General features: G+C 40.2%; 2 protein-coding genes across 50 annotated transcripts in view; one reads left to right on the top strand and one right to left on the bottom strand.

Moving 5' to 3' along the window:
- The window catches only part of LOC147369943 (uncharacterized), a 172,589-nt gene extending 158,267 nt beyond the window's left edge, over window positions 1–14,322 (bottom strand). For 8 of the 20 annotated variants that reach the window (XR_015168133.1, XR_015168138.1, XR_015168139.1 and 5 more), the window contains exons 1-2: window positions 14,104–14,243; window positions 670–1,057 (exon numbers count right to left, since the gene is read on the bottom strand). The gene's annotated coding sequence lies outside the window, so the exon portion shown is untranslated. Of the gene's footprint in view, window positions 1–318; window positions 509–669; window positions 1,058–6,381; window positions 6,584–14,103 lie in introns of those variants that run through there. The other 12 variants (XR_015168142.1, XR_015168153.1, XR_015168145.1 and 9 more) reach the window with 6 other exon arrangements.
- Window positions 1–16,311, top strand: part of MEF2C (myocyte enhancer factor 2C) — a 179,155-nt gene that overhangs the window by 2,272 nt on the left and 160,572 nt on the right. For 12 of the 30 annotated variants that reach the window (XM_086413011.1, XM_086412995.1, XM_086412989.1 and 9 more), the window contains exon 2: window positions 15,968–16,054. The gene's annotated coding sequence lies outside the window, so the exon portion shown is untranslated. Of the gene's footprint in view, window positions 1–12,961; window positions 13,235–13,317; window positions 13,772–14,117; window positions 14,720–15,967; window positions 16,055–16,311 lie in introns of those variants that run through there. The other 18 variants (XM_086412999.1, XM_086412966.1, XM_086412998.1 and 15 more) reach the window with 12 other exon arrangements.

Below are 16,311 nucleotides of genomic sequence, written 5' to 3'. Positions count from 1 at the left end.
TAATTATAAGAAAAAGTTTTAACTCCTAGTTCAACATGCAACTACATGTTTGTCCTTTCTGATAAACCTTCAACTTTCATGTCAGAAAAATACCTATGCCAACTCCCCACAATGTATGGGGATGGTTTCTTTTAATCAGTCTTAGAAACTTGGCTTAAAGTTGCAATGACTCATATATGCCCTAAAACTTTAATTTTAAAATACATGCACTTTAAGCATTATTTGCAATATATCTTTGTATCTTAAGGACAGTTTTTAGTGGAGAAAAAATAATTATTTTCCCCTTTCAGAAAGACATTTGAAAAACATTTTGTTTACCTTATATGGTCATAGGGAAAATCTTGGTTCTCCAAGCAAATAACTTCAATAAGTCATATTCCGAATATCAATCTATTTAATTACAGGACAAAGAAGTTTCCAGCTAAAATGGTTTACTTGGAAGTATTTAAAGAAACAAAAATACTTTGGCAGCTTTATATGTATCTCCGCATTGACCAGCCACCTGACTGACAGCTGTCAACTGTCTGTGGGCCAAATGTAACCCAGTAAAGATAAAAATTACATATTACTCATCCCTGTTGATATTACCTGGTGCCAGTAGGTTTTCCAATAGGAATAACTAGACTGTAGATATAAAGAAGTAAAAGAGGAATCATTTTAATTGCTTACCACGGCTCCTTTGTCACTAACTTGTTCCCCCTTCTTTTTCTTATTTATTCCACTTCTCTCAATGGCCAAGTATCACATCCACAGAGTTCATTTCCTTAAGGAAACTTCAGATGTATGTAACAAGTATGTGTCCATGAATAAACTGAGCAGCGAGGTAATAATGGCCACGCATTTCTTTCAATCAGTCTTCTTTTAAGTTCATGAAATCTTTGAGTCTTTGAAGCTTTCAACTACTCATTTTAAAGAAAATGAAACAGAAGCACAAAAATGAAATTTATCCAAGGTCACCAACCATGAGGATGTAGATGTAGACTTGGGTCTGTCTCATAACTTCATATCCAGTGATTTTTGTTTTCTTCTGTTAGACTTAAACATGTGGACTGTCAAACTATAAGTTTAAAAAGTATACATGAAAAATTAATGTGATTTACATTCCTTTGGAGAACCATTTTCAGTTACCAAATTAATACCTTACTCAAGAGATACAGTTTTATCAGAGCATATTAAAATGTAGTTTAATAAAATAGCATAAACACATTAAAATATCTATGGTATAAATTCTTTTTTAGATTCTCTTTATTATTTAAATTGATTTCTAAACTGAAAATGTTTATGGTGCTTATGAAAAAGCAGAAGTAAAATATAATCAATGGCAGCATAAATGTTGAGAAGGTGAATGTAGAAATGAAAAGTTCAGGTTGAAAATTTCTTATATATTAGGGGATAATTAAAAATACCAAATATACCAAAGTATAAGCATTTGTATAATAGAATACTCATGAGAAGAATATATTAAACGGTTCACATAACTGACTCAACAACTGACTAGCTGGTGTGTGTATATGTGTGTTAATTACTAAACTTCTCTGGACCCAAGAGGCCTCATCAGCAAGTGTTTTCTAACAGCTAAGAAATTCTATAACTCAATAATCCTGTATTAACATGAGTGTTTTGTATTTATTCATATAATTATATTAATAAAAAGTAATATTTCTATGAGTTTTTATAATGCTGCACAATACACTGATTCACAGACATGAGGATATAGTCAAATGTTTTCTGACCCTTCAGAATAGAAATTGTTTAGAATATATCTACCATATTCTAAATGTAAAATAATTTATGTTAACCCTGGGCTTTGAAGAAATATTTGCCTCTGAGAAGCATCTGCTTTAAAATCCAAACACGGAAATGAATTTTTTGTAAAAGGAGTTGGGGGTGGGGGGGGTACTTAAAACATTGATATCAGATATGGGAGGAAACTGTGGACAGGGTTTTCCTGCAAGGAATTAGTCTAAAATAATCTCCAACAGCTCTATGATACCATTTAGCAACTAAATTATATATCTAAATTTACAAATGAATCTGCTTATTCTATTACATTTGGTCCAAATCAACATTAGTCATTAATCAGCAAACCATTTAACAATAGGCAATAACAGTATGCAAATCAATTGCAAGCAAAATAATCAGTAAATAATATCCATTCCTAAGAATTGGGAAAGACAAGGGTGTCAAAGCAAAATATGCAAAATCACTAGACTTTCAAATGAATTCAATCATTCCCCTGCATCTCAAAGGGCTGTTAGTGAGGGTGATAGATTGTCCCTCGTCTGCTTTTAAGAATCATAAATGTTTTCTCCTTAGAGCTGAAGACTGTTGTCCACCCAGAGTAGAAGCAGGTAGCTGAGCTGTCTCTGTTTCACTGCTTAGTAATTTTGTAATTGGAATGGATGAGACTCTTCGCTGGGCTATGTGTAAATCGCAGGAAAGGAAGTTTTAGTTTTTAAACAGAAGGGGTTTCCTCTGCTACACATCCCAAAAGGATTCTAGGCCATATTGGTGGATTCCTGTCGGCAATGGCTTGCCCTGCCCTCTCCCTATTGCTGTAAGTAGCCCACAATTTCAGCATTCCAAATAATTAAAACACCAATATTAACTTATGAAATCAGCAGACAAAACAAAATCACTTTGTAATACACTACTGTTCAGTTGGCTATATTTTTCCCACTTGGGTACTCTGGTAACAAAACATGCAAGGTCTTACCCAGGGATGATATTATCACAGATAGCTTTGAATTTTTCAGTGTGTTCTATAGGCCTGAGTTGACACAAAGGACTTAATGTTCACTTAACGTTTACAGTTTTATAAAATGGGACCCTTTTTTTCCTATTCTTTTTTTTTAATTGAAGTATAGTTGACTTTACAATGTTCTGTTAATTACAAGTGTAAGCAAAGTGATTCAGTTATACATACATATATATACATATATGTATATTCTTTGAAAAAGAATCTGAAAGATTCTTTTCCATTATAGGTTATAACAAGAAACTGAATATAGTTCCCTGTGCTATACAATAGGGAGACATTTTTTTAATGGAAAAAAAAAAATGTAAGCCAGCACATGAATATGTCTGTTTGTGTCAGAAAAACACTGGTACAAAAAACAGGCGTGGTAGAGGCTCCCCCCCAATCCGAAGTGTTAAAAATATCTGTGTCTAAGAGAGGCTAATGGCAGCAGCTGGGTATGGAGAGAGGTTAAAAGCCTGGGAATGTGGATCCCTGTGTGGCCTCGGAAGCCCATGTTGTAAAGGTTTCTCCTGATGGCTCGGCAGACAGAGGTAATTAGGAGGAAGTAAGGGACATTTGTATTGATTGAAAGCTTCTCTCAGAAAAAGTCACATTTCTTACATGATCAAGAACAACGCTAGCCCTGGGCGTAGGGAATCTGGGCTTACAGCAGCTGGTGGTCACTGAAGCAGGCATGTGTTTGCCAGCCAGTTGTCACTAAAGGTAGAGGTTCCTGGAGCCAGAACTCATTTTACCGGTTTTGCTGAGATTCTGGGATCCCAAGAACATATTCCACCCAAGAAAAATAAGCACTTCCCCTTTGATAAGTAAAGATGAAGAAGTGTACAGAAAATTAGGAAAATTAGGTCTACATATGGTTCAGTCCATTCTAAAGGAGATCAGTCCCTGGGTGTTCTTTGGAAGGAATGATGCTAAAGCTGAAACTCCAGTACTTTGGCCACCTCATGCGAAGAGTTGACTCACTGGAAAAGACTCTGATGCTGGGAGGGACTGGGGGCAGGAGGAGAAGGGGACGACAGAGGATGAGATGGCTGGATGGCATCACAGACTGGATGGACGTGAGTTTGAGTGAACTCCGGGAGTTGGTGATGGACAGGAAGGCCTGGCGTGCTGCGATTTATGGGGTCGCAAAGAGTCGGACACAACTGAGCAACTGAACTGAACTGAACTGAATGGCTCAACCAATTTTCTGACTACCATGGGTAGAATACATGTGGCATGTTTTTTTCATTTGTTTATAATATGAACCAAGACAGGTGATGGAAAAAATCTGTACCATTTTGAACTCTCATTCTTACTATTTTGAAAGGCATTCACTAACTTGGAAAGTTTCATAAAGTTTAAGTTGGGAGGCCAGGAAGGAATAATAGAGAAAAGGTAAGATTATAGGATTAGGTCCTTGCAGATTTTATGCTCACCCCTACATTCAAGCAGTCCCTGGAGAAGGAAATGGCAACCCACTCCAAATATTCTTGCCTGGAAAATTTCATGGACAGAGGAGCCTGGAGGGCTACAGCCCATGGGGTCACAAAGAGTCAGACACGACTGAGCACGCATGCACATTCAAGCAGTAGATTGCAAACAAAATGTACATAATACTGGAGGAGCTAGTTAAAATGCTGATTCCTGTGATTGAGGCCTTGTGGGCCTGAAGTAGGGCCCAGAAATCTGGGCATTCTGCTAAGCTGTTCTCTGTACTAAATTGTTCAGTCCTTACCACAGCCTTCTCTTCTTAAAGAGGGTCAATTCTCCTGCTCTATGGTAGCAGGAAAACTAGAACTTAGGGATCTCAAGACCTGAATGATCAAAGTGAACCCATGGAAACAGATGTTACACGCACATTGTTATTTACTATCTGATACAATTGTGCTTAAAAGTTTAATTATTTTTATGTGCATTGGCAAATGATGAAATTTACCCACTACTAGCGAATAAGGCAAAAGTCAGTCTCAAGTTCTACTTAAGTTTCAGGCACTTGATAGTATAGCTTGAAATATGAAAAATGGCTTGAACTAACTCTTCAGGAAAGTCATAAACAGCACAGACAGTGGTTATTATAAATGTGTAGGCACAGACATTCAAGTTTTGGAATATTCAGTTAATCACCACTGACCTAGGAAGTTTAACAGTTTACAGCCTAGCTATAACGTAAGGAAACCACAAGCTCTATTCTCCCGTGTGTGAGTCATTTTTTTTGCCATCGGCTACACCAACCAGAACCTCACAGCTACATAAGAGTGAGGTGAGGACGTGTGGATGGATGAACACAAATACTAGATAAACAACATAAGCATGTGATTTATTTGCTGTGAGTTAATCATCATTGTAATCAAAGAGCAATTATAGTGATTAATAAAAATAATCATAGAAATTCTTCTATGACCATATTGCCTATCGTATACATCACAGGTTGTTTAGGAAATATGCAGCTTTGTTAGCAGTATTTTATTTTGGAGTGATTCAGATAAATAGAAAATATTATTAATGAAATCCTATGGTTCTGAAACAAAAAATGCAGTTTTCCAAAGCAATGAAAAAAACCTGATTAATAGCCAGCCATGGTAGGACGCTTTACTGAGTTTACAACTGAAAATAAAAAACAAACAGCTGACAATAAAAAGATGGAGCAGAAAAGATGAAGGAAAGACAAAAGGAAAGAGAGAAAGGGAAGGAAATTTTAAAAATGGGAGTATATCTATCGATTGGCTATTTAGTCATTCTTAAAGGAGCCAAAAGGAATACAAAAATTGTAGAATGTTTCTTGCTGCTGCTGCTAAGTTGCTTCAGTCGTGTCTGACCCTGTGCGACCCCATAGACGGCACCCACCAGGCTCCCCCGTCCCTGGGATTCTCCAGGCAAGAACACTGGAGTGGGTTGCCATTTCCTTCTCCAATGCATGAAAGTGAAAAGTGAAAGTGAAGTCGCTCAGTCGTGTCCGACTCTTAGCGACCTCGTGGACTGCAGCCTACCAGGCTCCTCCATCCATGGGATTTTCCAGGCAAGAGTACTGGAGTGGGGTGCCATTGCCTTCTTCCAGAATATTTCTTAGTGCCCCACTTTAAGTAGTGTTAAAATCTTTTACTTAGAATATTTTGTTTCTGAATAAAGTGATGTGATTTGATATGGATGTTCCATGTTTACAGGTTTAGTGCTATACAAGGTTGAGAAATATTTAATTTACGTGCCCCACCTCTGCACATAGAAAGAGGCTTTATCAGGGATTTTGTAGAGGAGAGAAAGGGCAGAATGCATTTTCCCCTCCAAACTTGTACCTCTCCCCAACCCTACCAAATTCTTCCCTTCATCCAGGAAGCAGCACGATTCTTAACACGGAGTTCTTATATCTCCTTCAAGATGTTCCTGGAAGAATACTCACTAATTACATCTCTGGGAGCTGTTGGAGTGGGAACAAAAGGGAGTGCGCACAGGGTGAGACCGAGGAACCACAGAGTAGGCTGTGGCCACGGCACACGCAGCAACCGTGTGCAAAGAGGGGACAAAAGAGGTGAGCGGAGCAGCAGGAACCACAGAGTGCTGTTTTTTTATTTTAAATAGTAAGCAGGCAAATTCTCAAGCATCAAGATATTCTGCTGACAGACAACGTGTTTTTCAATTCCAACCTTTTCAAAAACGGTAAAATTTCCTCCTCGAGAGCCAGGCTGCCCACTGATCTGCACCCAGGACACGTCTCTGTCAGCAAACAAACGGGAGACGTTCTCAGAGTCTCCTCCCCAAAGCACTCCAGACCAACACGGCAGGGCATCTGTGGAATCTCAGTCATCACGGATACTCCTTTGGATTTTGAACCCTTTGCAGAAAACTCTGGAAGAGAAGTTCATTGAAAGGAGTAGCAACGCATTGTTACTGTGTCACCGAGGGAGTGGGGTTGGAGTGCCTGGCTCCTCTGGTAGAACAGAGGCCAGGAGAATCCCGGAGGCTTCTGAGGAAAGGAAAGGACCTCGTGGGTCACCACAGGGAGAGGCCATGAGGAGATAGGGGCGCTCAATAAAGAGCTATTATTGATTTTAAGCAGTGCTGCTGGGTGAGCGGAGCATGCCAGAGGGCAAAGGAGGACAGACTGAAGGTGAGTAGAGGGAAGCAGGGAGACAGAAACAAGTCTCAGCTGCCTCACCAATTGCCTACACCACGCAGAGAGTATTGATCTGAAAGGACTTAAAAATTCAGCTTGAACAGGAAGCATATCTATAATAAATATAGTAATATTGCTATGCTATGCTATGCTAAGTCACTTCAGTCGTGTCCAACTCTGTGCGACCCCATAGATGGCAGCTCACCAGGCTCCGTCGTCCCTGGGATTCTCCAGGCAAGAATACTGGAGTGGATTGCCATTTCCTTCTCCGGTGCATGAAAAGAGAAAAGTGAAAGTGAAGTCGCTCAGTCGTATCCGACTTTTAGCGACCCCATGGACTGCAGCCTACCAGGCTCCTCCGTCCATGGGATTTTCCAGGCAAGAGTATGCTATACTTAACAGCATAATATTCTACATATTTATGCTAAGTTTCCTTAAATTGCAGAGTAAGATCATGTCATCAATAAGCAGTTTAGAAGATGTCTGATTATTCTGATGTAGCCTTGGTGGTGGTGGTAGTGGTGGTGGTTTAGTTGCTAAGTCATGTCCAACTCTTGCGACCTCATCGACTGTAGCCCGCCAGGCTCCTCTGCCCATGGGATTTTCCAGGCAAGAATACTGGAGTGGATTGCCATTTCCTTCTCCAGGGGATCTTCCTGACCTAGGAATTGAACCCAGGTCTCCTGTATTGCAGGCAGGTTCTTTACCAACTAAGCTATGAGGGAAGCCCGATGTAGCTTTACTCTGGGCAAATGGATATATAACTATCTCCATAAGTCTGCTAAAGTCAAGTATGAATACAAAATAAAAGTCTCCAAGAAGAATATTACATGGAACACTGATGAGGATAATATAAATTGGTCATCCCAAAACATAAGACTTCTTGATATAATGTATATTGGCTTGATCAACATATGGTCATAAATATGTTTTATGCATGTGTGCTAAGTCACTTCAGCTGTGTTGAACTCTTTCTGACCCCATGGACTGTAGCCTGTCAGTCTCCCCTGTCCATGGGATTCTCCAGGCAAGAATAGTGGTGGGGGTTGCCATGCCCTCCTCCATGGGATCTTTCCCACCCAGAGACTGAAGCCTGCATCTCTTATGTCTCTGCATTGGAAGCGCCACCTGGGAAGCCCAAATAGGTTCTATATTTATTTCAAATGTGAATGCTCTAATATGAAATAAAACTGCTTTGAAACATGGAAGCTGATAGAAAAGAAGTGGTCTTCTAAAATTTTAAGATAACAGACACTGAGATGTTTTTCAGGAATATGGATAGCCCTTGAAAGTGAACAGTACAACAATAGCTAACATTTATTGAGCATTTTCTGTATGCCAAGCACTAAGTGGTTACAGAAATACAATTTCATGTACTCTTGTCAGCAAAATTCCCTCTTCCCATCCAGGAAGTTCCCATCACTTTCCCCATTTTACAATGAGGACATTTAGAAAATTAAGGTCAGATGGTTACTCAGTGTCTGAGCCTGGATTCTAACCCAGGGTCTCTGATTTACCCTTTCCTGTCATACATTCTCCGAAAAGGTATTTCCCATAATGTTCATACATTGATGCACAACTTTTCATTAGTGAAGCTGACTTTTTAAAAAATGATCACATCTTTCATGAGTGTTACTCACCAAAATGTCTCCTTAAAGGCTATACCACATTTATATAAGGGACACCCTTGAAATTTCCCTTTTGTATCTGTGATTAGTGTCAATTTAGGACACCAATATCATATATCAAATAATCTGGTGCTTTATAATCATATCATAGTTTCTATCAAGCACCTTGTTCATTACATTTGGTTTGGATTTAGTTTCAGCAACAAATTCGTCCTTAATGATAATGATTTGCTAACAATCAGACTGTTAAGACTACAGAGCAAATTCCTAAGGATATTTCTGTTGAGCCTTCATCACTGAAATAAGCAAATAACCTCCTAAGGCATCTATCTTGAAGAGGATGACACAGGGTTAGATACATATTTGTAAAATATTTTCTGGTTGGGAAAAAGTGTCAATTATATCATGCCCTGCTCTCATCATCCCTATAAGTGAGCAAAGGTTTATGAGTATAATGATGCAGTAAGCACTGTGAAAGTGAAAGTGAAGTCGCTCAGTTGTGTCCGACTCTTTGCTACCCCATGGACGGTAACCTACCAGGCTCCGCAGTCCATGGGATTTTCCAGGCAAGAATACTGGAGTGGGCTGCCATTTCCTTCTCCAGGGGATCTTCCCAACCCAGGGATCGAACCCGTGTCTCCTGCATTGCAGATAGACGCTTTACTGTCTGAGCCACTAGGGAAGCCCTATTGGGCTTATAATAGAAGGACATCTATTGGAAACAAACCAACATAGTTTCACGTCCTTTGTCTGGCACTTAAGAGTTATGTGACTTGGGGCAGGTAGCATTACCTCTCTAAGCTTCAGTTTTAAACATGTATAAAATGGGAGAAGAGTAGTACCTTCTAAGAGACTGTTATTTAGATAAAAAGAAAAAGTTTATAAAGGAGTTAATTGAGTATTGATCCAACACTGATAAGTAGTGAATGGTCATTATGCACTGTGAACTTATTTCAATCCACATTCTAAGTGAAAGTCGCTCAGTTGTGTCCGACTCTTCGAGACTCTATGGACTACACAGTCCATGGAATTCTCCAGGCCAGAATACTGAAGTGGGTAGCCTTTCCCTTCTCCAGGGGATCTTCCCAACCCAGAGATTGAACCAGGGTCTCCTGCATTATGGGCAGATTCTTTACCAACTGAGCTATCAGGGAAGCCCCACCCACATTCTAAACAGATAGTAATATTTTTGTACATATACTACAAATACATTTGTATTACAAATCTGAATATTATTGATATAGAAATATTTAGCTACAAATTCATTTTAAAATTTTTCAATAAGATATTAGACCTCTTTGGTTTGGATCTTTGACTTAATGAACTAGTTGTTGTTATTTAGTGACTAAGTCATGTCTGACTCTTTCTGCGACTCTGTAGCCTGTCAGGCTCCTATGTGCATGAGATTTCCTAGCCAAGAATACTGGAGTGGGTTGCCATTTCCTCCTCCAGAGCATCTTCCAGACCCAGGGATTGAACACGTGTCTCTTGCACTGGCAGACAGATTCTTTACCACTGAGCCACCAGGGAACTAGTGAGCCCCAGTGAACTAGTATCCACTGCTAAAAACAAACTGGTTTTAATCACTAACTTAAATTTAAAAGTTTTATTGCATTTTACTTTCAGTTCTCATCATATGCCAAAATAGAGACTGCAACCCAAATAACGCAAATTAATTCTCTAGTAAACTGAAATATAGATTTAATATGTATCTTTTTGTTTTTAAATCTAGTGAGTATTGCAAACATATATATCTATGCATGATCTTGCCTTCTTGAAAAAAATACAATTTTATATTGTTTGGTTTGGTTTGAAAATTTAGCTTATAAATGAAATATTTTAGAAATAATTTTTTAAGTTTTCAGCTAAGTAAAAAACCATCATTCAGAAAATTATCTAGAGAGAGGAAACAAGGTGAAAATTATCTAGAGAGAAGAAACAAGGTACTGTGGTAGCTTTATTCTGTCCTTTCAAGAATCTTTCCCCTTAACTTGGTGTTCTTGATGAGGACAGCTAACATGAATACCAGATATAAACTGTTTATTAATGATCTTCAGTCTGTTTTTTTCCTGTAGTCCATATTTATACCTATCATGACATCAATAGGAATCATACACATCCCAAGTGGGACTTTATTAAACAAACAAAAAATGCAAAATGCTATGGTTTCTGTTTTTCAAGAAGTGGCAAACAGTCTCCTAGATATAGCTGTAAAGTTGATCATGAGTCCAACAGGGAACTACTTCGAGTAGTTCTTCTACTTGAACAGAAGGCACCATTAGACATTCCACGGGCTCCTCCTTCCCGGCAGGCCTCCACCCAGCCCTGCTGCCATAGATGGCCATCAGACATTTGGAATGACCTCAGGAGATAATCTGAGCAGGCTCTGCCCTGAAGAATTCAAGCTAGTGGGAGACCGAAGATATCAATGTTTTCTTGGCTGACAAGAGCATAAAAAGGTCAACCAGGGTGAATAGAGGATGGACTTGGAGTTTCCAGTGCCTTTTCAACAACCAAGCCGCTAACAAGCATAAGGAAGCCTCTCTCAGGATGCCTGTGAAAGGGAAATAAAGCCACCTACAGCCGCTGAGTCAGGAACTTTTAGGATTAAAGAGATCTCTATCTCTTGAAGGCAAAATTCACAAACAGAGCTTATCCAGAACTAATCCTCAGCCTTATGACAACCTACTTCTCCAACTTTTTCTAGTGCGACTACCCGGTATGGGTGAAAATGAAACTCAGTGGTGGAGAAGTAGAAATTCTTTGCTGGAGAATAAGAATGGCTAACTTTTACTGTAGTTGACCACTTTCCCAGCTCTGTGCTTCACACTGAATTTCTTGCTGAATGCTCATAACAAAGTTTTGAGGGTAGCACTTTCTGTTCTATATTTTATCCATGAGGAAACTGAGACAAACGGTAGTTCAATAAGTTGTGTATTAACTATACAGTTCCCATAGGATAGAGCCAATTATCTTTTGGTCACATATATTCTCCCTAGCCAGACTAGCCTTTTCAGTAGTCAGCCATGGAGAGGTTGAAGTTTCTAGCACACTGCAAGCACTTCAGGAATTTACAAGATTTTCTCTTAGGCTATCAGATTTCAGAAGACTAGGAAGAACGCTTTCTACCACGAACCACATGCAAATGGTAAATTAATAAAAGAAGACAGACAACAATTCAAATACACATCAGCTCAGGAGAAATTCAAGCTTTAAAAAACATTTTGTTATTTTTTAAAAATTAGCTATCACTCATGAGTACTCATATGAAATCTTAGGGGTCCTTCAGTTCAGTCGTGTCCAACTCTTTGAGACCCCATGAACCACAGCACACCAGGCCTCCTTGTCTATCACCAACTCCCAGAGCTTACTCAAACTCATGTCCATTGAGTCGGTGATGCCATCTAACCATCTCATCCTCTGTCATCCCTTTCTCCTCCTGCCTTCAATCTTTACCAACATCAGAGTCTTTTCAAATGAGTCAGCTTAACTTAAAAGCTAATTACCATAAACGACCAAAATTAATACCAACATTTCACCCTGAAATAACAGTAAGAAACATAGGGGATAATCATGGCAAAACCAACCAATCAAAGCAATGAAGTTAGAAAGTTTGTGCTTTGCCTCTAAATCTGTATGATGTTTTGTCTTTCATCTCTCAAATACTGTAATTTGTAATTAGGTTTTGTTCATGTTACATACACTTCAAATCAAATGCCATGCTAGTGATATGAGTCTAAGACATAATCAATGTATTTGATAATACCCTCATTGAATTTGAGAAAGATTATGCTTTGCTAACAATTCTCACTTTATATCATACCTTCTTCCCTGACCTTAAGAGTGCTTTTAGCTATTACTTTAAAAAGATAATTCCATTTCCTCAGAATTTTTAAGTACAACTAATCACAATGTTATACCAATTAGTCTCTTTAAAAAAGCATTATATGTAATCCATGACACTGCCAATAATACATTTTTAGCTTGAGAGATAGTGTTATTCCCTACTTACTCTCACACACTTTATTCTTTATTAAATGGAATTTCTTCTTGGAACAATACTTAGAAATATTTTGCTCTTGTAAAGGGTATTCGTGTCTAAAATCCTCCATCAGGTCACCATTCTGTAGAGTTAATTTGCCTCACCAACTCCAGGCAATGGGCCTGGTCTGGCAGAAAGTGTACTATACCTTGTCAGGTGACCTTATCTTCTTTCCAAATTGATGTCATGATTTGGGGGCACACATCTACCTTCCCTTCTCTGTAAAAAAGTACTGTGTTAAGTGTTTCCTAAGACCTCTTTCAGCAGGAAGATACTGAAACTCTGACTTTACAACTTTTCACACTAGTGCCAAGAAACACAAATGCCAAGAGTGTCCTAAAATCTGACTTGTGTCATAAAGCAGGTTCTTTCTTTTACCCATATTCATTTAAACCTCTACAGCCGCACATTCCAACAGAACTTTAGGTACTGATGGAAACGGTCAACCTCTGGCAGTCAAGTAGGGTAGCCACTAGTGAGCACCCAAAATGTGACTAGTGTATCTGAAGAGCTGATTTTAAATTTTATATAAGTTTAATTAACTGAAAGAACCCCATGCGCCCGGGGCTGCCATATTGATAGCGGCTTATAGCTTCAAGGGCGTGACAAGATAAACATTCTACACCTTTGATCGACACAGCCAGGCATTCCACCATGACTTTGGAGCACGTTATCTTCCCAGAGCTCCACGGACAGATCAAAACACAGCACAGGTATTTCCATTTCGTGATGATAATTAGCCAAGCGATCCCCGCACGGTTCTCACGTGCAAACCAGTAAAGCGAGAAGAAAGGGGGAAGAACATTTAGGGGGTTTTGTGTGTGCGTTTTCTCCCTCGTATCCCATTTCTCCTTGTAGCTAGTTGGTGGCCTTTCTCTGGCCAAGATGCGAACGCATGCACTGAGGCAGCTTCCCTGCTAAAGCCAATGGTTGGTTGTTCATCTTTTAAAACGGTCCTTTGGACCCCCGAGAACGTGAGCTTAAAAAAAAAAAAAAAAAAATCCACCTCGGGGACCCCGTCCTTTTCCTGTCTGCGTGCCAGGTGAGAAAGCAGGCGGGGCTGGCGCGGGAACCGACCGGCGCGCACCACGCGGTCGCTCTCCCGGGCTCGCCCAGGGTTGGAGCGCTCCGGCCGCGGGCGCAGCCGACCGCGTGCCAGCGCTTTGTGCACGTGCGTGGGTTGGCTCGCCCAGTGCCGGGCTCGGAGCGCGCCCCGAAAAGTCTGCGGGGCTGTCCCTCGCCCACCCAGGGTAAATACCTCCAGGTCCCCATCCCAGACCAACAGGGCAACTCTGCTGACGCCGCCACCGCTCCCCCCTCGATTGCAAAACCCACCCCACCAGCGTCTGCGTCCTCCTCCATTCCCGGAGCCCGAAACGTGGCCTCCTCGCCCAGCCACCGGCCCTCTGCCTGCCCCCCTCCCCAACCCCCGCCAACCCCAGCCCGGACGGCCCCGCTGTTAGACGCCACCCGATGCATGCCCCGCCGAACTCCCCATCCGCGCGCCCAGGCCCAGCAGGCCCCAAGAAGGGCCGGAGCCCGCCTCCTGCTCGCCCGGGGCGCTCGCACGTGGCGCACTCACCCCCTGCGAGCTGCCTCCGAGCTCTAGAAACGCTCCCGGGGAGGGAGCCCCCCCACCACCGCCCCCTCGGCTCCGTCCGCGCGGGGAGGGGGGGTGGATCGTGGGTAGAGGGGAAGTGGAGACTGACACAGCAAGGAGTGTGTAGGTAGTGAGCGCGGGGTTGGAGGGGAGGACCGGCAATAATTGGCTGGCTTTGCGGCTGCGGCGCCTCTGCTGAACGCCTATCCAGCGAGGATTCACTTTCCACACAAATCAACCTGAGGGACTGCTGCTGCCTGCAATCAATAACTCAGCGGAGGGAGCTGCTGAAACCAGAGGCGTCCCCGGTCTGGGTCTTTAAAAGGGGCTCTTGAGTACGGGATCCCAGTCCCCTTCTTGCCATTCCCCAGACAAAGAAGTGGGCACCAAAAACGCAGGGCGGTATTTTTCACCCCCATCCCTACCCCCGGTAAAGATCTTTTTAAAATTAAAGGGCACACGGGTATCTAGAAGAAAAAAAAAAGTTAAAAGGGGAAGTGTGAAAATCCATTCTTTGAACTGAAGGTTTCTGTGATATTTCAAGAAATGGAATAGAATCAATGTTCCGAAGAACATTTAACAATTTTGTAAGTAAAAGGTAAAGTCTATTAAATTTAGCCATGCATATGGATACTTTTTTAATGAACTACACATTCGCAAGCAAATTTGTGATCAAGCCTTATTTGGGCATACTGAGCCAGGAAAAGGAAGAAATGTATCATAATTGTAGTGGCATTTTTAAAAGCCTTAACATATCTTTCAGACATTATTTCATGGAGATTGCATTTCTGTAAGGTGAAAAGGCCCTGGGAGATGTGTATTATGATTCCTACTTAATAGACTTTAAAAACCAAGCAGAGCTGAAGAAAGGGAACCAAGCTGAGACTAACTCACTATGGACTTGAGTCTAAAAGACTAAACTGAGCTAACACCTCTGAAATAAAAGTGGTCAAAATTCTTCATGTCTCCTTGACTGTGAAGCAACTTAAAAATAAAAATCAATCTTAAGGATGTCAACCCAAATCTAGAGGCTTTATAAATCTTAATGACTCCAGACTACAAAAAATCTTCTTGCTAATACAAATGGGAAAATGGTTATTGACCTTCATTGTCCCACAGTTGGGAAGACCAGACCCATTCTGAAGCCAAGGGAAAGGTCATTTGTGTGCTCAGAGTCACTGAAAGCTGGCTTCAGAGACCAGAATACATGAGCACTTGTCTGAGCTCAGTACAGGTAAACACTGGAAGGTTCGGGTACTATTGGTAATAGAATTCATTGTGTACTAAATTCACATCATTAATCCCAAAGTATTAAAATTGGCCTTTAAGGATATAAAATAAGCCCTTTTAGCAACTTTAGTTGCAACTTCAGTATCCCAACCTGACAAGTTTTGTTAGCTTGGAATATGATGGATTTGACTTTTTTCCTTGTAATTCTTCATTAGATATTAAAATAAAGATAAATATTGAATCTTTAAATATGAGATAAAGGATATGATTAAACCTTGGCTTGGAATAACAAATCCTTTTTATATTGCAGATTTTCTCAATCACAAGCAGTCCATATGGTGTATATACCATGCAATGAACTAAAGCCGTACCTAAAGAATTTTTGAAATTTATCTATTTGGAACTATTTATGTTAAAGGTTATAAGTATTGTCACAATTAATGGTCATTTGAATTATTTTATATTCAGTACACATTCATTTGGTTTAAAATTAGAATTAACATTAATGTTTCTTCAGATTAGAAGTTTCAGAAATAAATTAATTTGAATGTATTTTAATATCAACATTCTTTAACATTTTTTTAAATTATTTACCTTGTACTTTTGCATTTTTAAGGTGCCAAAGAAGAGCTGCAAACTGTGAAGTAACTTCTATGAAGAGATGAAGTGAAGAATGGAAGGCAAATGACTGTATGTGTATGTGGTGAGTGCTTAACATTTGTTATTATCATCCATCACAAAGTTAATTCATAAAGGTGAAACCGCCAAACTCTTTGTCATTAGGTACTTATATTGTAAACATGTATAAAACTGATGAGTGTTATATAACCATTATGTGATCTATTATATAGCAATACCATAGCATTTTGTTTAAAGCTCACGTGTCACCTTTTAGGGCATACCTTTACAAGTCTGTTTTACGATGAATCCATTTCAGGGGAAGTTATGTATATCATATCT

Source organism: Bos grunniens, chromosome 7 (genome assembly GCF_055505025.1).
Source record: "Bos grunniens cultivar Pamir isolate PY7600 chromosome 7, Bosgru_T2T1.0, whole genome shotgun sequence".
Lineage (NCBI taxonomy): Eukaryota > Metazoa > Chordata > Mammalia > Artiodactyla > Bovidae > Bos > Bos grunniens.
The sequence above is the reverse complement of the archived record's forward strand: the minus strand, read 5'-3'. Positions and strand labels throughout refer to the sequence as shown.